This window comes from Trichosurus vulpecula, chromosome 2 (genome assembly GCF_011100635.1).
Source record: "Trichosurus vulpecula isolate mTriVul1 chromosome 2, mTriVul1.pri, whole genome shotgun sequence".
In the NCBI taxonomy this organism is placed as follows: Eukaryota; Metazoa; Chordata; class Mammalia; order Diprotodontia; family Phalangeridae; genus Trichosurus; species Trichosurus vulpecula.
In genome coordinates, this window is record NC_050574.1 from 462,991,368 (window position 1) to 463,013,420 (window position 22,053).

The following is a 22,053-nucleotide window of genomic DNA, read 5'->3' on the forward strand; positions in this document are numbered from 1 at the left end:
TCCCACATCCTCTCCAGCATTTATCATTTTCTTGTTTTGTTATTTTAGCCAATCTGACAGGAGAGATATGATATCTAAGAGTTGTTTTGATTTGCATTTCTCTAATCAGTAGTGATCCAGAGCATTTTTTTCATATGCCTAGAGATATCTTTAATTTCTTCCTCTGAAAACTCCCTGTTCATATCCTTTGACCATTTCTCAACTGGGGAATGACTTGTATTCCTATATATTTGGCTCAGTTCCTTGTATGTTTTGGAAATGAGGCCTTTATCAGAGACACTAGTTGTAAAGATTTTCTCCCAATTTTCTGCTTCCCTCCTAATCTTTGTTGCATTGGCTTTTTTTGTGCAAAAACATTTCAATTTAACATAATCAAAATTATCCATTTTGCATTTTGTAATGCTCTCTATCTCTTGTTGGGTCATGAATTTTTTTCTTTTCCATAAATCTGATAGGTAAACTATATTTAAATGTCTTTATTTGTGTGAAAAGTATTTTGTAGTTGTTTTCACATAGTTCCTGGGTTTGTCTTGACAAGTAAATTCAATATTTTATATTGTCTGCAGTTATTTTAAATGGAATTTGTCTTTTTATTTCATGCTGTTGGGTTTTGTTGGTAATACAAAGACATACTGATGTTTTATGTGGGTTTCTTTTACATCCTGTAATTTTGTTAAAGTGGTTAATTGCTCCAATGAATTTTGGTTTATTCTCTAGGGTTTTCTAAGTATACTATCTGCAAAGAGTGATAGTCTCTGTCTTTTTTCTTTTAAACTGCCACTTCTTCCTTAGGGCCTAGCATATATGTGGTCCTCCACAGTCCTGGCCACCTATTTAAATGTGATCTATAACCCTTCAGGGGTAAAGAATGACAGTTGGAATGTTTTGACAGAGAATGCTGTAGTTCAGTATATTTTGCTCATTTAAGAGCCCCATACTAGTGGGCCCTACCTTCCTTTCTGGAACTGACTTTCTTGAGTGACTAGGCTGACCCTTGGTGGCTGATCATGAAAGGAGGGAAGAACCCCCAAGATATGCTTTTGTTGGGTATTCTAGGAAACCATTTCAAATCTGGATAGAATCCTGGACCTAGAGTCAGGAAGACCTGAGTTCAAATCCAGGCTGAGATAGTTACTAGATATGTGACCCTGGGCAAGTTACTTAGCTTGTTTGATTCAGTTTCCTTGACAATTTGAAATTTATATTCCTATAGGAATACATATTCCTATAATTCCTATATTCCAATATAATTCCAAATAGGAATTTATATTCCTATAAAATGGGGATAATAATAGTCTTTGTCTCCCAGTGTTGTTTTGAAGATCATATAAAATAATTATATTTTAAAGTGCTTAGCACATTTCCTAGAACTATATAAATCTCACAGGGTTAAGGAATCTGTGGCCTTGAGACCACATGTGGACCTCTAGGTCCTCAAGTGTGGCCCTTCCACTGAATCAAAACTTCGTAGAACAAATCCCTTTAATAAAAGGATTTGTTCTGTAAAACCAGGAGTCATTCAAAAGGCCACCCCAAAGGACCCAGAAGGCCACATGTGGCTTGAAACTGCAGGTTCCCCACTCCTGCTTATCTTCCCAACTCTTCTCTACTCTTCTCTTACTTCTGCCAGCTGCCAGTTTCCTCCTGTGTCGTTGTATGAACATCACGCTGCTGTTCTACTCCTAATCCCTAAATTTCTTCTTCTGTATTCTATGATCATCCATTCTTAATTTTCCTTTTATTCTGTCTCATTTGTAGATTCCTATCCAGTCAAACAATGGCATTTCTTGTAGGATCATGTAAGATATTGAGAGAGAGAGAGAGAGAGAGAGAGAGAGAGAGAGAGAGAGAGAGAGAGAGAGACAGAAAGAAAGAAAGAAAGAAAGAAAGAAAGAAAGAAAGAAAGAAAGAAAGAAAGAAAGAAAGAAAGAAAGAAATGAGCCTTTCATGATTGGGCTGCACACATCAGCCTAGAAACTAAAGTAATTCAGTCTCAGAAATAATATAAGGCCCAGTGGAATAGGATTGTTAAATACAGTAAACTTGCTAAACTATGGTGCTCTCTGTCTTTATATGCACCTATATGTATATGTGCATGTATATATTTACACATAAATTCATGTATATGTGTGCATGCATATACTTAAGTAGACCCATGATTTCATTGATATAGGGAGCCAATAGTGAAGAATTCCCTCTATAAAGACTCCTCCGTTCCTTTTTCATTCCCAACATTGCTGAGTCAGGATGTACCAAGCCAATATTCCACAAGCATTTAATAAACACTAACTCTTTTCTAAACACTGTTTTAAGTGCTAGAGATACAATTAAAAAAGCAAAAAGAGCCTCAGTTCTCTAGAATCATACATTTGAATGGCAGATAGAAGATCTACATCAATTGGTTAATCCAAATTAAATGGAGATAAGATAAAAGTCATCCTTAGAAGGGAAGCTCTAGCAGGTGACCATACTAGGAAAGGACTCCTGCATAAAGTGCTCGTTTAGCTGAGTCTTAAAGGAAATATTGAATTCTAAGGGTTGGAGTTGATGAGGGAGCACATCAGAGGTGTGGGGAAGAGCCACTACAAAGGGATGAAGATGTTATTTGCAGTGTTCTGTGTGAGGGACAGCAAATTGGTCAGCATGGTCAGATTGTTGAGTATAAGGAGAGAATTGATTCATTAAAATAATGAAAAATACTGAAAAAGCCAAGTTTTGGAGAGCTTATAATGCCAAAAAGAAAAGTTGATGTTTGATCCTATGAGTAATAGGGAGTCAGTGGAGTTCATTGATGACGTGGGGTAGGACATACATATGCTTTAGGAAAATCACCTTAGCAACTGTGTGGAATATGTATTGGAACGGGATGAAAAGAGTGGAGGAGTGGAGGGACATAGGTAGTACTTGAAGCATGAAGAACAACTAGAAGGTGGATGTAATAATCCAGGCAAGTGGCGATATGGGCCTGAACTAGAGTCTTGGCTGTATGACAGACAGAAGGCAGTATAAATGATGTATAGAAAATGTAGGATATAAGAGATGCTGTAGTGGAAGAAATGAGAAGATTTGACAACTGATTGGATATGAAAAGTGAATAAGAGAGCCAAAGATGACACTGAAGTTGCAAATCTGTAGGGCCAAAAGAGCAAATGGGTTTTGGCCCATAAGAAGAGTTTAGAACATTTGTGAACTACAGAGAGAGAGAGAAAAAAATGAGCTCTGTTATTTTAGACAAGCTGAGTTTGAGATGCCTATAGAATACCCAATTCCAAATGTCCAATGGATAGTTGGTGACATAGGACAAGAGCTCAGGAGGGTCAGTAGTAGAGTATGTATAATACATATGTACATACACATGCACACATATATACATATATGTAAGTATATATGTTGGTGTGCATATGTATGTATGTGTATATATGTTTGTGTATGCAGTATGTGTGTATATATATACATATATATATTTATACATACATACATTTATAATTCGTGTAGCCATAATAATTAAACTACTGGAAAGTGGCCTGGAATTTAGGAATATCTGGTTTCAAGGGATAATCAACTAACCTCTTAGTGTTCCAGATGAATCTCTAAATAATTTTGCTTTCAAATAGTTGTTCATCTATTTTGGTCGAAAGAATTTCCTCACTGGTAGGAATCTATACCCATGAAACCACAGGTTCAGACAAAATATACATACATACATATATATGTGTATACATATGTGTGTACATATATATATATGTGTGTGTGTGTGTGTGCATATACATATATATATATATATATTATTTATTGAAATTCTTTGAGCATCTAAAGGAGAAATATTCTCTTTGAGTCAAGGTATTAGCCATGTCATTAGTTTATCTAGGAATAAAAAATAAAGCCATTGTTTATTTTTTTTTAGCATTGGATAACTATTCTCAAAGAAACTTGATAATTCATTTCAGTTTGAACAAAAGCAAACTTAACCCTTGAGGCTTTCTCATTCCCTCATTCCTATCTTCCTTTCCTTGCCAAAAAAAAGATAGTATCACTACTGAAATGACTAGAGATCCTACTGGCATGTTATTTTTCATGCCATATCATATAGATGTGGGCTGAGTTGAGAAGAAAAGAATAACGAGAAAGTGTGAAAGTGACTCATAATGCTATGTTCACGTTATTTTCTATAAATAAAGAAGATAACATGCATCAGCCTCATCAGTATAGCTGTGGAATCAGTTTGTCTCTAGTGTCAAGCTGCATTATTTCTTATTTTATACCATTGTTATGAATATTAACTTTGAAAGCTTTAGTAAAGAGCCAAGTGATTTTGAAGATATGCATCTTTTCTTGTAAAAGACTTGCAATTTCTCTTCCTCTAATGGTTGTTGCTGCTGAAATATAAAATACAGCCTGATGAATATCTACCCAGGTAAAACATGATCCTGCTTATGAGAGATAGTTTGGATGTTTCTGCTTCCTTCAGGAAAGAGAAAGAAAATTCCTGTATTGTTTACTATTTCATTTTCTGGTTTGTACATTTGATGGTGAATAATAGGAATGATAATGTACATCTTTATTTCACCTCCTGATCTTATTGGAAATTCATCTAGTTTATCCCCATTACATAAAATGATTGCTGATGATTTTAGGTAGATGTTACTTAGATTTTAAGGAAGACTCCATGTATTCGTATGTTTTCTAGTATTTTTGATAGGAATGGGTGTTGCATTTTTTTCACAAGTTTTTCTGCATCTATTGAGATAATCATATGGTTTCTGCTATTTTCATTATTGATGTGATAAATTATGTTGATAGTTTTCCTAATACTAATCCAGCCTTGCATTGGTGCAATAAATCCTATTTGATCATAGTGTATTATTTTCATGATAAGTTACTGTAATCTTTTTGCTAAAATTTTATTTAATTTTTTTGCATCAATATTCATTACAAAAATTTGTCTATAATTTTCTTTCTCTGTTTTAACTCTTCCTGGTTTAGGTATTAGTAACATATTTCTGTCATAAAAAATAATTTGGTAGGGCTCTTTCTTCACTTATTTTCCCAAATAATCTATAAAGTGTAGGATTTAGTTATTCTTTAAATGTTTACATAATTCACTTGTAAATCCATCTGGCTCTGGAGATTTTTTCCTAGGGAGTTCATTGATGGCTTGCTCAATTTCTTTTTCTGAGATGGGGTTATTTAGGTATTTTATTTCCCCTTCTGTTAACCTGGGCAATTTATATTTTTGTAGATATTCATCCATATCCCAAAGTTTGTCAAATTTATGGGCATAAAATTGAGCAAAATAATTCCTAATTATTTTTTAATTTCCTCTTCATTTGGAGGTGAATTTACCTTTTAATTTTTGATACTGGTCATTTGGTTTTCTTCCTTCTTTTTTTTAATCAAATTGACCAAATTTTTATCAATTTTGTTAGCTTTTTAATAAAACCAGCTATTAGTTTGATTAATTAGTTCAATAGCTTTCTGGATTTCAATTTTATTAATCTCTTCTCTAGTTTTCAGTATTTCTAATTTGGTATGTAATTTCAATTTGTTCTTTTTCTAGCTTTTTCAGTTGAATGCCCAATTCACTGATCTCCTTTTTCTCTATTTTATTCATGTAAGCATTTAGAGATAAGAACTGCTTTTGCTGCATCCCATAAGTTTTGGTATGTTGTCTCATTATTGTCATTCTCTTGAATGAAATTATTAATTGTTTCTATGATTTGTTCTTTCTCTGACTCATTCTTTAGGATTAGGTTATTTAATTTTCAATTAATTTTTAGTTTTTCTTTCCATGGTCCTGTATTACAAATAATTTTTATTATATCATGATCTGAGAAGGATGCATTGACTATTTCTGTCTTTCTGCACTGGAATGTGAGATTTTTGTGCCCTAGTACATGGTAAATTTTTGTGTATGTGCCATGTATCACTCAGAAAAAGGTCTATTCCTTTCTATCCCCATTCAGTTTTCTCCAGCGGTCTATCATATCTACCTTTTCTAAAAATTCTGTTTACCTCCTTAACTTCTTTCTTGTTTATTTTGAGGTTTGATTTATCAAGTTCAGAAGGGGGAGGTCAAGGTCCCCAACTAGTATATTTTTGTGATCTATTTCTTCCTGTAATTCTGTTAACTTCTCTAAGAATCTGTATGCTATAGAACTTGATGCACATATGTTAAGTAATGATATTACTTCATTTTCTATGATGCCTTTTAGCAGGATATAGTGTCCTTCCTTGTCTCTTTTAAGTAGATCTATCTTTGCTTTTCCTTTGAGATTAAGATTGCTATGCCTGATTTTTTTTTTACTTCAGCTTATACATAATATATTTTATGCCAGCCTTTTGCCTTTACCCTGTGTGTATCCCCCTGTTTCCTATGTGTTTCTTGTAAACAATACATTGTAGGATTATGATTTTTAATCCATTCTGCTATCTGTCTCCATTTCATGAGTGAGTTTATCCCATTCACATTCACAGTTATGATTACCATCTGTGTCTTTTTCTCCATCTTATTTCCCTCCAGTTATTCTTTTATTTCTTCCTTCTCCAACTCCTCAAAAGAGTTTTGCCTTTGACCAACACCTTCCTCAATTTTCCCTCTCTATTGACACCCCTCCCATATCTTACCCCTTTCCCCTTGCTACTTTTGCCCCTCCCTTTTATTTCCCCTTTCCCCTCCTACTGCCTTTAGGACAAGTTTGATTTCTATACTTATCAGAGTATGTTGTTCCCTCCTTGAATCAAATCCAATGAGATTAAAGCTCAAACACTGCTCTTCTCCCTCCCTTCTTTTCCTGTAGTATAATATGTTTTGTGCCTTTTCATGTGATGTACTTTACCTTTTTCTACCTCCTCCTTATGTCTTCTCCAAGAACAATCCCTTGATACCCCTTAATTATGTTTTTTATCATCATATCAGTTATTTTATACTGACACCCTCAGTCTATGTATGTCCTTTTTAATTGTCGTAATAATTGTACCATTCTCAAGATTGACATATATAAAAAAAAGATCCTATTTAAAAATGTAAACATCTTGCACTGATTGAATAACAAGGTCCCCCCACCATGTTTACCTTTTTATATCTCTCTTTAATTTTGTATTTGAAGGTCAAACTTTCCATTGAGCTCTGGCCTTTTCATCAGCAAGGTATGGAATTCCCTTTTTTCATTGAAGATCCATCTCCTTGCCTGAAAGATTATGCTCAATTTTGCTGGGTAGTTGATGCTTGCTTGCAATCCAAGCTCCTTTGCCTTTCAGAATTTCATATTCCAATTCCTCCTGTCTTTTAATGTAGAAGCTGCAAGGTCCTGCATGATCCTTACTGTAGTTCCATGATATTTGAATTGTTTCTTTCTGGCTGCTTACAATATTTTATCCTCAATCTGATAATTCTGGAATTTGGCTACAACATTGCTTCGAGTTTTCAATTTGGGATCTCTTTCAGGGGGTGATTAGTGGATTATTTTGATCACCATTTTGCCCTCTATTTCTAGGCCCTTGTGACAGTTTTCCTTGTGATTTCTTGGAAGATACTGTCAGGCTCTTTTTTTCATCATGGCTTCCTGGGAGACCAATGATTCTTAGATTATCTCTTCTGAATCTATTTTCCAGTTCAGTTGTTTTTCCAATAAAATATTTTATGTTGTCTCCTTTTTTTTTGATTCTTTAGATATTATTTGACTGATTCTCAATGCTTCATAGATTCATTAGCTTCTACTTGCTGATTCTAATTTTTAACAAATTGTTTTCTTCATTTAGCTTCTGTACCTCCTTTTCCATTTGGTTAATTTTACTTTTCAAGGAGCATTTTCTCCAATTAGATTCTGAACCTCCTTAACCATTTCACCAATTTTACTTTTTAAAGATTTGTCCTTATCAGTGATTTTTTTTCTTTACCTCTCTAAGATTATTTTTACAATCCTCCTTGAGCTCTTGCTGGAATGCTTTTTGGGGCTTCACACTAGTTCACATTCCCTTTTGAGGTTTCAGACGTGGGTGTAGTGTCAATGCTGTCCTCTTCTTAATCTGTATTTTGATCTTCCCCGTCTATAATAAGAATCAATTGTCCTTGGTTTTCTGAATTACTTCTTCATGTTTGTTGTCTTTTTCCTGGCTTTTAAAGTGGAACTCCACATCTGGGGCCCAGGGGGCTCTGTCCCAAGCTTTTTGTGTTGGGACCAGTGGGCCTGGTTACTCGTTTTGTTTGCTGTGGCCTCTGGTTTTGTCAGATAGAGGCTATATAATAGTGCCACTTACCTGGTGCAGAGCTGGAGCTGGCTGATGTGTGAAGGTGGAGGCCAGGTGGATGTCTTTCAGATTTCCTCTAGGTTACACTGAAGCTCCTTGCGTGAGGTGTGGGGGAGGGATGGTCTGGCTACTGGAAGTCTCCTCTTCCCTTAGGGCTGTGCTAAAACATGGGTCATCTCAGCACTTGTCCACAGTGGTGCCTACCACTTCCTCTGGCTGTGCAAAGGCAGGTCTGGGGTCCTGGTGTTGATGCCTGATGATTCCACTGCACTAGGGCTCAGGAACTCCCACTGGTCTGCTGAGGTGGGATCTGCTGGGACACCTCTCTTTCTGCACTACTCTCCTTCTGCCACCACAAGAAGAGCCATTTCCCTAGCCTCCTGAGTTAAAGGCTATTGAAGCCTCACTTTTGGCTCCTCTATTCCAAAGTTTCTCCCAGGGCAGTATTCTCTGGGTGAGGAAGGGATGAATGAGAGCCATTTTACCTGTAAACACACACACACACACACACACACACACACACACACACACACATATATGTGTGTGTGTGTGTGTGTGTGTGTGTGTGTGTGTGTGTGTATTTGGTTAAGAGAATGGAGCTTCTGACTTTGTGTCAAAGTTTAAAAGGTCAGAAGACACCTTGGCATCCTGGAACTACAGATTTTTTTCCATCCAGTAGAGTCGCAACACCCCTGAGGAACAATGGAATGAGGAACCTTTGGAATGATCTAGACTAGGGGTGGCAAACCTGTGGCCTCAAGGCCATATGTGGACCTCTAAATCCTCAAGTGCAGCCCTTTGCCTAAATCCAAACTCCACATAACAAATCCCCTTAATGAAAGGCTTTGTTTTGTAAAACTTGGCCTCAGTCAAAAGGCTATTCTCAAGGACTGAGAAGGCCACATGTGGCCTCAAGCCTGCAGGTTCTCCACCCATGTTTTAGCCCCAAGCCAGCAGAAGCTGAGATGAAGACTCATGAAGTTATTCTGATGTCTCTGAACATGTGGGACTAACGCTATGAAGGAAGTGAGTTAAGTTTTGAGCATATTCATCCTAGAGTCCAAGTTGGTATAAGAATGAACATGCCATGAGAAGCTGGTATGAGCATTTATACTTCATTCTTGCTTTAAAGTAAATATACCTTTGTGAAAACTAATTTATTTAAAATGATTCCACCAAACTGGGTACTAGCTACTGGATCCTATAAAGAAAAGAGAATACAACTGTTTTGAGCCACCAAAAGTAGGAAAAAAAGAGGTACTCAGAGAGTCCTTAGGATATCCTGGAACCCAGAGAAGGGTGGTACAGCTGCCTGGATCTGGGAAAGGAAGCCAGGATATATATGTTACTTTAGGATCAGTATTCAGTCTAATTAGAGTCAGTCCAAAGAGGAACATCTAAGTCTAGAGTTGGCATTTAAATAGATCTGACATGGTACAGATCTTCTTTACTCTTAGTAATTTGTCTCAGCTTTAGTTCCTACCTAGAAGAGATGAGAGTAAGATTATTATTTACTTAACAGGATTATTGTGAGAATCAAGGGATAATGTATGTAAAGGGGTTTGCAACAAGAATGACTATACATTTATATTTCTGGGAGCACTTTTTATTAGAGAGAAAGTGGAATAGGGGATGTGGCAATTTGAGATGGAGGTTTTTTTAAATTCCAGGATTACTTATAATATCCTTAATATTCTTTGAGCTCTTTTGGATAACTATGTCACCTTCTTGTCCCCATCATTTCAAGAAATAAAAGTGAAATATACCACTTATCTGGAGTCATGAAGGCAAAGGCAACATCTTCCTATGCCTGCACAGCTACTTTTCTGAGGTAACCTATTGTATACCCATAGGTATCCTATGTACTTAGGATAGTACTGCAACCAATCACCATATTTTCCAATTTATACAAGAGATGAACACCTGCAAAGGTGTGTATAGATTGGATTTTTGTAAATCTAAATAGATTTTAATGTCTAATAGGAAATTACAATTTGAAGGTATCCTACTGTCAACTATTTACATGAAGAATCCTCTTATAAAGTAATCATCACCCTCTAATTTAGCTTCTGTATGAGTAGTGTAGAGATTTTAAAATGTTATGTTAGGTTTGGTTAATGAGGAACTGTATTGTGTTCTTAAAGAAAGTGATATGATTAAATTCCAAGCCAATTAGAAAACAGCCTGTTTTTTATGTCATTCATGATGTACCACCTTGCCTCAGACATCCTCTCACAGAGGTCTGAGCCAAAGAGATTTCTATTGTTGTTAGTTTTCATGATGACAAGAGCTCTGACCTGAACCACTTCACTATCTATAAGTAATTCCCTTGGTATCACAGAAATTTCCAGAACTATACAATAGAAACTTCATTGCTGCTAACAGCCTCCTCTGAGCTTCCTCCTTTCATTCTTTTTAACTTTTATGTTTTAGTTACTTAATGGTTAAACTTGAAATCTTTTAAGAAATCCCCTACTACATGCAAGCCCGGCAAACAAAGCATTTTGATTATGTATTTTTTCCCCAAGAAACAATGTGAATTTGAAATCAGAGCTCCTGGCGGATCCTAGCTCAGTCACTGTCAGCATGACTCTGAGCAAGTAGATTTACTTCTGGGCCTCAGTTTTATCTGTTAAATGATGCAGGTGATGAGAAGAGGGAGTCTTACTCCCTAAGGCTCCTTCCGTCTTTCAGTCACATGACATTATGATCCTCTTCAGTTAAAGGCATATCAGAAGAGTTTTCTCGCACACCAAACCAAGTGACAAGGCATAACACATCAATAATGGATTTATAAAATATATATATATATATATACACACACACATAGAGAGAGAGAGAGAGAATTGAATCTAGTGATGCTACACACACACACACACACACACACACACACACACATCTGATGCCAAGTACTGTTTGTACTGTTTAATAGGACCAAGTCAATTGATAAAAGAAAGGCAGTTTAAAAGACCAGTGGCTTGAGAATCCAGAGACATGTGTTACCAATCTTGTCCTGTCACTAACTTGGGCAAATAATTTTCACTCAGAATTTTCTCATTCAAAAAAAATCAAAGAGTTGGACTAAATGATCATTAAGGTCTCCTCCAGCTCAAGATGTGTGGGATTCTGTGAAATTTGGAATATGAAGGTGATTGGTTTGTAGCAGGTGAAATGCATGGGGGAATAATTTCATATAGATAAAGAGACTGGTAGTAGTGCCTAGCACATGCTTTCTGTTTTTACCATTCTTCCTTTCTAAAAGAGCTTAGACTTTGAATAATATTGATGAAATTGTCTGTTAGACATAAAAGTCCTTCTCATCCAAGATGTAGGAATAGGTGAATGTGAGAAGAGCCAAGGAATTTGAATACACTACTACATCTCAGAGGGGTAGATAGAAAAGCAACAGAAAAAGAGAGGAGATAGGGAGAAATTAAATAGAACTGAGTAGCGGCATAACTGCATTGATAGTTGGGTATTGCAGCACCAACCCTGGAGTCAGGAGGACCTGAGTTTAAATCCAGCCTCAGACACTTACTAACTGTGTACAGACCCTTGGCAACTCACTTAATCCTGATTGCCTCCAAAAAAATGAAATATAACTCAGAGATAATTTACTATGATCTCTATATATTTCAGATAACAAAACCAAGTCCCAGAAATATATAGACACTTAAATAATATCAAACATCTTGGAAATGAATGTTTAATACAAGGAAAATTAGGAACCCCTGAGAAACCCCTAGCTACTGACAAGCACCCCCAGAAAGAATGGACTCAGATATCTTTCGCATTTAGCAAACCCCCTAGGACTCCATGACTCTACCAAGGAATGTCAATAGATAGGACCATCCCACTGAAGGATAACCTGGCAGACCCTTTCTAGAAGATATCCCTGGGGCTCCGTGACTCCACCAAGGAATGTAAATGAGATTATCCCACTAGTACAATAACCTGACTGAATCTTTTGATCAGCCAGGACCTTTGTTCCTGTTCCCCCCCCACACACTCTGTACCCCCATATCCTATATAAGCCAAGCCATCACCCCAACACATTGCCATTGATTTGTGGTGCCGTACCCCAATGGCCACCGGCTAATAAATTCTCCACTTAAAACTTATACTCTGTGGTGTGTCTCGCTCGCTTCTGGTACAACAAATGAACTAGCATTTAAAGCTAGGTCTTCTCATTCAAAGTAATTTTTTTTCATAATATCATGTAAATGTGGGGATTTCATTCTATATAAAAGGTCAACAGAATCTTATATGCAGCACTAACTAATATTGAAAGTGTTAAAGTACTGATACAAAGGAAGCGAAATCTAGAATTTTGTTAAGGCCTTATCTTAGTTAACCCACATCAAAATCTGGCTTTGAGAGGTTCCTTGAGGGCTATTTAAAGAACAATATCTAAATGAACATTCCTGCTGATGACACAAGAGGAAAGGATTGAGAGAGAAAGAGGGAGCCATATTTTAACTGCTTTCCTTTCTGTGAGGACATCAGAAAAACTGAAAGAGAACAGCAGTATGTTCAGGTTTAAGGGAATATAGCTTCTCATTGAATTGGGAAGAAAAGAAACAGAGTTAAGACAATGAACAAGGCTTTAGTAAATGTGCCAGGTGGTGAGCAAAGTACAGAGAACACAAATACACATAAAGAGAAAGACAGTCTCCACCCTCAAGGAACTTACATTTTCATGGCCAAGAAGACTCATAAAAGGAAGCTGGTTCCAGGAATGGCTGTGGGAAACAAAAAACCCTGGCCTAGGGGCATGATAAACAAAGATCTTAGTAGAGCTAGAAGAGGAATGAGTCTTGACTTTGTATGGGGCACCCTCCTTAAATGAGGGTCCTGGGAGGACTCATCCAATCAAAGGGAAAAGTTGAAGGGGTGATTACATTGTATGAATTCCAGGCCTGTAGTGAAGCTGCAGAATGAAGGGCTAGGACGTAGCAAAGAAAGTCCAAAATGGAGCACAGAGAGGAATGACAAAGTATTAAGAGTAGTGAGATTATGTTCTGAATTTAGAAGACCTAGGTATAAATCCTGATTCAGCAACATGCTAATTCTGACTTGGTGGGGGCATCACTTGTCTCCTAAAGCCCACTTGAAACTTAATGAAAAGGAGGTAATAATATTCATATAACTTACTTCACTGAATGCAGTGAAGAATATATTTTGTGAACTATAAAATTCAGTATAAATGAGAGATATTGAAGGAATTCAAGAATAGAAAGGGCTAAAACAGAAAAATAACAGCCCTTAAAAATCTATTTTTTGTGGGGGTAGGGGTAGGGAATAGAGCAAAGATGATGGAGAAAAGGGAATAACTCTCCTGAGTTCTCCCAAAGTCCACTTCAGAGGACTTTAAATAATGCCTTAAAATGAATTTAGTAGTGGCAGAGTCGACAAAAGGAAATGATGAAACAATTTTGCAGCTCAAGACAACTTAGAAAGTTGGCTGGAAAGGTCTGTCTCAATAAGGTGAAAACAGAGAAGAGTCCATGTCTCAGCAAGCCAGCAGTAGATCTTAGAGGCACCTGAATCAGCAGTGGCAATACTGGCTTCCAGAAATCTCAGCCCACATGTGGGAAGGGGGTTAGACAACTGGTCAGAAGGAGATTACAGGGGTCCCTTTGTTGGTACTGGGTGCAGGCTATGTTGCATTACCCATATGTGAATCCAGGTCACAGTACTGGGTCACAGTCTGAGGGTAAGGAGGAGCACTCTCACACCAAAATCTGTGGCTTGCAGGGGAGTGGGGAACTTGGCCACAGTTCTAGGGTGGAAAAGAATGCTTGTGGTCACTCAGAACAGACCATTGGCCAGGAGAACAGTGAGCCCACCCCTTTGTGGATGTTACCACCTTTAAATAACTAAAATTTTACAGGCCCACAGAAATAGATCTGAGAACAACAGGAAGAAAGGCCTGAAGCTTGAAATGGTATGCCGTAGACCACAGGAACAGAAGCCCACTTTAACATAGAGTTAAAAGTCAAGAAATAGACTGAAAAAAATGAGCAATCAAAGAAAAAAAGCTTGCCCACTGAAAAGTTACAATGGAGAGTGAAAGGAGGACATGCCTGAGCTCTCTCACAAATTCTTTCAGACACCTCTTGAGAAGTGAATCTAAACAGATCTGAGAGAGGCAGAATCCACTAGGAGACAGAGTGGCAAATTTCCAAGCCAGGAGATTCCAGAAAGAGAAGGTTCTGGTGCTCTGGGCTGGAAGAGGACTAGGCACTTGGTAAGTCACCCGACCACACCAGAGCACCATACCACAACAGGAGCAAGCCCAGCCCATCAGCTGTGGTGTCAACCTGTGTTGGTAAGCAAAATGTGCTCCTTAGCACTTAGTTCAACAAGTGCCCTTGAAGAGTTTGGCTTTTGTTTGCTTTGATTAATTCACTGAGTCTTACTAAGTGCTAAGCCCCAGGGCCCAAACCCCTATTAAGTGTAAAACCTTAGTGGGTGTGGATTGGCAGCTAAGGTGGGACCCAAGGTGGGGCTAACTCCAGGGAGGGCCTAGTTTACATGTCTGGGAGAGCAGAGGCTTTTAGACCAGTGGTTTTAAGTCCACCTCTTTGTGATGATTCTAGGACACGTGGGTGAGTCGCATGTGTGACTCACCCCTGACGCTGAAAAAGATATAAAAACCAGGGGTTGGCTGTCTGTTTGTTGGAGCTCTTTGGCGCAACAGTGGTGGTGTGAGTGACTCTGGGCCAGCCCTTGTTCTGAGCTCCCGGGCTGAACCTAGATGTTGGTAACTATGAATCTGTATTGGGTCTGTCTGTTGATGTTTGTAATTTGTTTATATTTTATTCTGAAGTTCAGGGTGCTGGCTTTTTCCTCTGAACTAAGTGAATGCTGTCTGTATGCTGGATTAAAGTAAACTTGTCAACCCCTTCACCTTGCTTTCCTTATTTAAGCAGATCAAAAGAACCTGTGTTGTTGGCAGTTTTCCAGGTGCTGGCTGTGGGTGGATCTTACACCCCACAGAAGCTGCTAGATGGATTGTTGAAACACAATCCCCAGGCCTCTCCATGCAGAACAGGAGTCTGTGTGATCTAGGTGAGACAGAAGAGCAGAGGCTTTGGTGGCAGCATCGGCAGCTACTCCTGGAGCTATCATCCTACAGTCTAAAAGTTTGAAACTCGCTTTCTTGAACTTCAGGGAGCCATGATGACAAAGTAAACTCTAAGAGCTCTCATCCCTCCATTGAATAACCCAGATAATACTGCCCAAGAAGAAACCCTGAAATAGAGGAACCAGAAGTGAGGGTTTGGTATCCTTTTACTTCAGGAAGCAAGGGAGACCCCCTCTTGTGGTGACAGAGTGAAACCAGTGGAGGAAGGGAAGCAACCTGGTAAGGATGCTTAGCAACCAGCAGGAGCTCCTGAACCCCAGTGTGTGGAGCTGGCAAGTGCCAACACCAGGACCCCAGGCTTGCCTTTGCACAGCTAGGGGAATTAGCAGACACCAGCATAGACCTACAGCTGAGACCGCCTGTGATATATAGCGCAGCCCTAGGGGAAGAAGAGACTTCCAGCGCCCAGATAACCCTTCCCCCACACCTCAATCTATGAACTTCACTGTAACCCCAGGGAAACTCAGAAAGACTTCACTGAGCCTCGATCCTTGGCACACATCAGCTAGCTCCAGCTCAGAACCTGGTGAGCTGCAGCAGTATATATCTTCTAGATGACAAAACCAGAGGGCACAGCACACAAAGCCACCAGTAACCAGGCCACAAGACCCCAACACAAGAAGCTTAGGACAGAGCACACTGCACCCCAGATGCAGAGATAGATCCACTTAAAAAGCTAGGAAGAAGGAAACCACCAAGAAGACAAAAGCTAGAAAAGTAAAAAACAAAACAAAACATTGAATTGTATTAGGTGGACTGAGAAGATCAAAATATGAATTCAGAAGAGGACAGCATTGACACTGTACCTGCATCTGAAACCTCAAAAGGAAACATGTTGTGATCCCAAGCCCAAAAAGAATGGAAAGAGTGAAGAATGAAAAGAGGATTTTAAAAATCAAATTAGAGAGGTGAAAGAAAAATTGCAGAATCTAACAGGAGAAAATGAGTCTTTGAAAAGTAAAATTGGCCAAATGGAAAGGGAGATGCAGAAGCTATCTGAAGAAAATAATTTGTTAAAAATTAGAATTGGGCAAGTAGAAGCTAATGCCTCTACAAAGCATCAAGAATCAGTCAAATAAAAATCCAAAGAATAAAAAAAGAAGAATATATGAAATATCTCATCGGAAAAACTACTGACCTGGGAAATTGATCCAGGAGAGGTAATCTAAAAATTACTTGTCTTCCAGAAAGCCATGATGAAGAAAAGAGCCTTGACAGTATCTTCCAAGAAATCATCAAGAAAAAACTGCAATGAGGTTCTAGAACCAGAGGGTAAAATAGTCATCAAAAAAATCCCCCAATCAGCCCCTCAAAGAGATCACAAAATGAAAACTCCAAGAAATATTGTAGCCAAATTCCATAATTATCAGGTCAAGGAGAAAATGCTTCAAGCAGCCAGAAAGAAATAATCATGGATCTCCAGTCAGGATCGCACAGGACCTTGTAGCTTTTATATTACAAGATCGGAGGGAATGGAATATGATATTCTGAAAGGCAAAGGAGCTTGGACTACAACCAAGTATCAACTATCCAGCAAAATTGAGCATAATCTTTCAGGCAAGGAGATGGACATTCAATGAAATAAGGAAATTCCAGACCTTGCTGATGAAAAGGTCAGAGCTCAATGGAAAATTTGATTTTCAAATACAAGATTCAAAAGGGCATAAAAAGGTAAATAGGGGGAAAAAGAAAAAAAAAACCTTGCTATTCAACAAGGGCAAGCTATTTATATCCCTATATAGGAGGATGATATCTGCTACTTTTGAGAATGGCATAGTTAGTATGACATCTAAAATGGATATACATAGGCAGATCATGTGCGTAGAAACTAACTGATGTGATGACAAATAAAAACAACCTACTTACGGGATGAAAAGGGATTGTAATGGGCAAAGAGGTAAGGAGGAGACAGAAAAGGGTTAATTACATCAGTTGAAGAGTCACAAAAACATATTATATTAGAAGGAAAGAAGGGAGGGAGAAGCACAGTGTTTGAGCTTTACTTTCACTGTATTTGATTCAAGGAGGGAATAACATTCTCTGTTAAGTAAAGAAATCAAATTTGCCCTATAGTCAGTAGGAGTCGAAATGGGAAAGAAAAGGGGTGGGGTGGTTAGAAGGGAGGGAAGAAGAAGTAAGGGAAAAGGGTAAGATAAAGGGAAGGGGCTGAAAGGGAGGGAATATGGAGGAAGGTGGTGGTCAAAAGCAAAACTCTTGAGAACGGGAAAGGAGAAGGGAGAAACAAAAACAAAGAGGGGGGAAATAGGATGGAAGAAAGACACAGATAGTAATCATAACTGTGGATGTGAATGGGATGAACTCTCCCATAAAACAGAGGCAGATAGCAGAATGGATTAAAAACCAAAATTCTACAATATGTTGTCTACAAGAAACACATTTGAAACAAGGGAATACACACAGGATAAAGGTAAAAGGCTGGAGTAGAATAAGTTATGCTTCAGCTGAAGTTAAAAAAAAAAGCAGGAGTAGCAATCCTAATCTCAGACAAAGCAAAAGCAATACTTGTTTTAATTAAAAGAGATAAGGAAGGAAACTATATACTGGTAAAAGGCACCATAGACAATGAAGTTATATCATTACTTAACATCTATGCTCCAAGTGGTATAACATTCAAATTCTTAGAGGAGAAGTTAAGGGAGTTACAGGAAAAAATAGGCAGCAAAATTATACTAGTGTGGGACTTTGACCTCCCCCCTCTGAACTTGATAAATTTAACTTCACAATACACAAGGAAGAAGTTAAGGAGGTGAATAAAATTTTAGAAAAGAGATATGACAGACCTCTGAAGAAAAATGAATGGGGATAGAAAAGCATATATATTTTTTCTCAGCAGGATATAGGATATATTCAGAAACTGACCATTTACTAGGGCATAAAAACCTCACAATCCAGTGCAAAAAGGCAGAAATAGTCAATTCATCATTTTGAGATCATAATGCAATAAAAATTATTTGTAATAAGGGACCATGGGAATATAGACCAAGAATTAACTAGAATCTAAATAATCAAATTGTAAAGAATGACTGGGTCAAAGAACAAATCATAGAAACAATCAATAACTTCATTCAAGAGAATGACAATAATGAGTCAACATACCAAAACTTATGGGATACAGCAAAAGCAGTTCTTAGGGGAAGTTTTATATCTCTGAATGTTTACATGAATAAAATAGAGAAAAAGGAGATCAATGAATTGGGCATGCAACTGAAAAAGCTAGAAAAAGAACAAATTGAAAATCCCCAATTAAATACCAAATTAGAAATACTGAAAGTCAAAGGAGAGATTGATAAAATTGAAATCAAGAACACTACTGAACTAAAAAAATAAAACAGTGCTGATTTTAAGAAAAAAAAAACAATAAAATTGATAAACTTTTGGTCAATTTGATTAAAAAAGAAAGAAGAAAACCAAATTACCAGTATCAAAAATGAAAAGGGTGAATTCATCTCCAACGAAGAGGAAAATAACAATTAGGAATTATTTTGCCCAGTTGTATGCCCATAAATTTGACAACTTTAGGGAAACTGTATTTTTTTACTCTTGAACCTTACTCTCATTGAAATTGGCTCAAATGCTGAATAGAATACACACTAAACTGTGTATATAAATCTATCTTACCCTATAGGAATTTAGAAGGGGAAGGGGATAGGACAAGGAGGGCGCAGGGATGCTGATAGGAGGAAATATTAATTGGGAGAGGCAGTAGTCAGAAGCACAACACTTTTGAGGATGAACAGGGTGAAAGAAGAGAGAGAATAAGATAAATGGGGGTGGGTGGATAGGATGGAGGGAAATGCACAATTAGTAAGCAAATTTGAAAAAAAAATAAGACATGTTCCTCAACTGATAAATGGTCAAAGGATATGAACAGGTAGTTTTCATATGAAAGAATGAAAGGTATCTATAGTTACATTAAAAATGCTCTAAATTATAATGATTAGAGAAATATAAATTAAGACAATTCTGAAGTAACACTGCATAACTCTCAGATTGGTTAATATTAGAGAAAAAGAAAATTACAAATATTGGAGATAATATGGGAAAATTGAAACACTAACGTGTTACCAGTGAAGTTGTGAATTGATTCAGCTATTCTGGAGCACAATTTGGAACTGTGTGCAAAGGGCTATAATACAATGCATACTCTTTGATCCAGTAATACCACTACTAGGTCTATATCAGAAAAATATTTTTTAAAAAAAGGAAATAAACTTACAATAATACAATAATATGTATTATTTTAGCGGTGGCAAAGAATTGGAAATTTAGGGTATGTCCATCAATTGAGGAACGGCTAAACAAGCTGTGGCATATGATTGTGATGAAATATTATTATTCTATAAGTAATGATGAGCAGAATATTCTCAGAAAACTCTGGAAAGACATGAACTGTTGCAATCTAAAATGGGCAGAACCAAAAGAACTTTGTACATAGTAACACCAATCTTGTACAATGATCTGTTGTGAATACCTTAGCTGTTCTCAGCAATACAATTATCCAAGAAAAGTCTGAAGGACTTATCATAGAAAATGCTATCCATCTTTAGAGAAAGAAATGATGAAGTCAAAATGCACATCAAAGTAACTTAAAAAATATTTCTTTAATTTTCTTAGGGTTTTATCTCACAACATAACTAACGTGGAAATATGTTTTGCGTGATTGTACACGTATAACCTATATCAAATCGCATGCTTTCTGAAAGATGGACGAAGAGAGCAAGTGAGGGCCGGAATTTGGAGCTTTTTCAAAATTAAGAAAAAAAGTGTTTTACATGTAATTGTATAAAAAACAAAATATTAAATAAATATATTTTAAAAAATAAAAAATAAATTTAAAAATGTTAAAGGATGACTTGAGCCTCATTCCTACTTACTTGATTATTGATGGCCTAGTCCTTTTTGTTGTTTTTCTTTTATTGAAAAGAGTCACTTCAATGTAAGGTTTATATTGTCATTATCATATGACTTTTGGCTTCCAAATGGCAATTAAGAAGTAACTCTCTCCTTTTATTGTTGTTGTTTCTCAGTTTTTTTAGTGGTGTCTGACTCTTCATGACCCCTTTTAAGGCTCTTTTTTGAGAGGGGAAGGCAGGGCAATTGGGGTTAAGTGACTTGCCCAAGGTTACACAGATAGTGTGTCAAGTTTCTGAGGCCGGATTTGAAGTGAGGTCCTCTTGACTCCAGAGCCGGTGCTCTACTCACTGTACCACCTAGCTGACCCATTTAGGGTTTTCTTGGCAAAGGAAATTTTATATCGAATATTGAAGAAGGAGTTAAAATTAAGACTCTAAAGAGATGCTAAAGGCATCTGAGATAATGTCAAGTCTCAGCCACAGATATAGTGGAAAAAACAAACTTTTTTCTGTGCGTATCAAGTCAGACCTTCTCAGCTTGTGCAACTCTCACTCATGTCCTCCCATAAATCCTCTATATAGAGTTCACCCAGCACTGTATTACTAACAGCCTTCCTCTAGTTTGAACAGGAAATATGTAGAAATAGGAAAACTATAGATGTATATATAGACAGATATACACATACATACATACATAATTTAGATCTATCTATATATGTATATATTATGTATGGATACACACATACATACATAATTTAGATCTAAGTATATATGTATATATTACATATAGATACACACATATATTACATACATTATATGTAGATACATTATGTATAGATACACACATTGTGTATAGATGCACACATACATACATATATACAATAATTTAGATCTATCTATATATGTATATATTATGTACATACACTCATCTCTATATCTATATATTATTTGATTAGTTTCTGGCAAAGGACAAATATTTTGTGACAGGGATAAATAAGATAATAGGGAATTAAGATATGCCATTTTCCTTATTGGATTATCTTTACCTTTTAGAACCCCTTAACATGCTTTCTTTAGTAACTCATGATAGTATGAAACTGCACAAAATAATGGGATGGGGGCATCTAACACATTATTGGAACTGAATATTCATAGGACAATGATAAAATAAATGACATATATGATGTTAACAGTAATGAAATATATTTACGCCTTTTATTTTTCAGAGTTTCATTCATAAAAAACAACCACCTGAGATTAAAGCCAGCCATGAGCCAGATTATGAATTAAGTAAAGGTTACATTTGGAGTGTTTCATCTCTTCTTTGACATCCACCTTTTCTCTTAGATGCTCTTTGTTCTCCTCACCCACCTGAACCCAAAGCATGGCAAAGGGTCATTGCCAAGATGTTCACATGTGCTAATGGTGGTGGGAATCTGGGAAGGAAACCCTCTTATGTTGCGTATTTTCCTTTCAATGGGAGCCATTTGCAGACGTAGTGGTTGCACTCAAAAGAATGAGACATACATGGAACTGTGTCAGGGTGGAGGAGAGGATATTTTAGGTCAAGGTGGCACAGTTTGGGGCATCTCATCCATGCCTCATTACTCTTCTAATTCTACTTATGTCTAAGAACCTGGATGAAAATTACCTTTAGCACAAAATGCAGTGGTATGTTTTTAGATTCCTAGAAGGGGAGAAACAGTATATAGGGTATGTTCCGTAACATTCTCCCTCCCCACCGTGGAGTGCACCCTAGCTATTTCTCCTTACTCCAGTTTA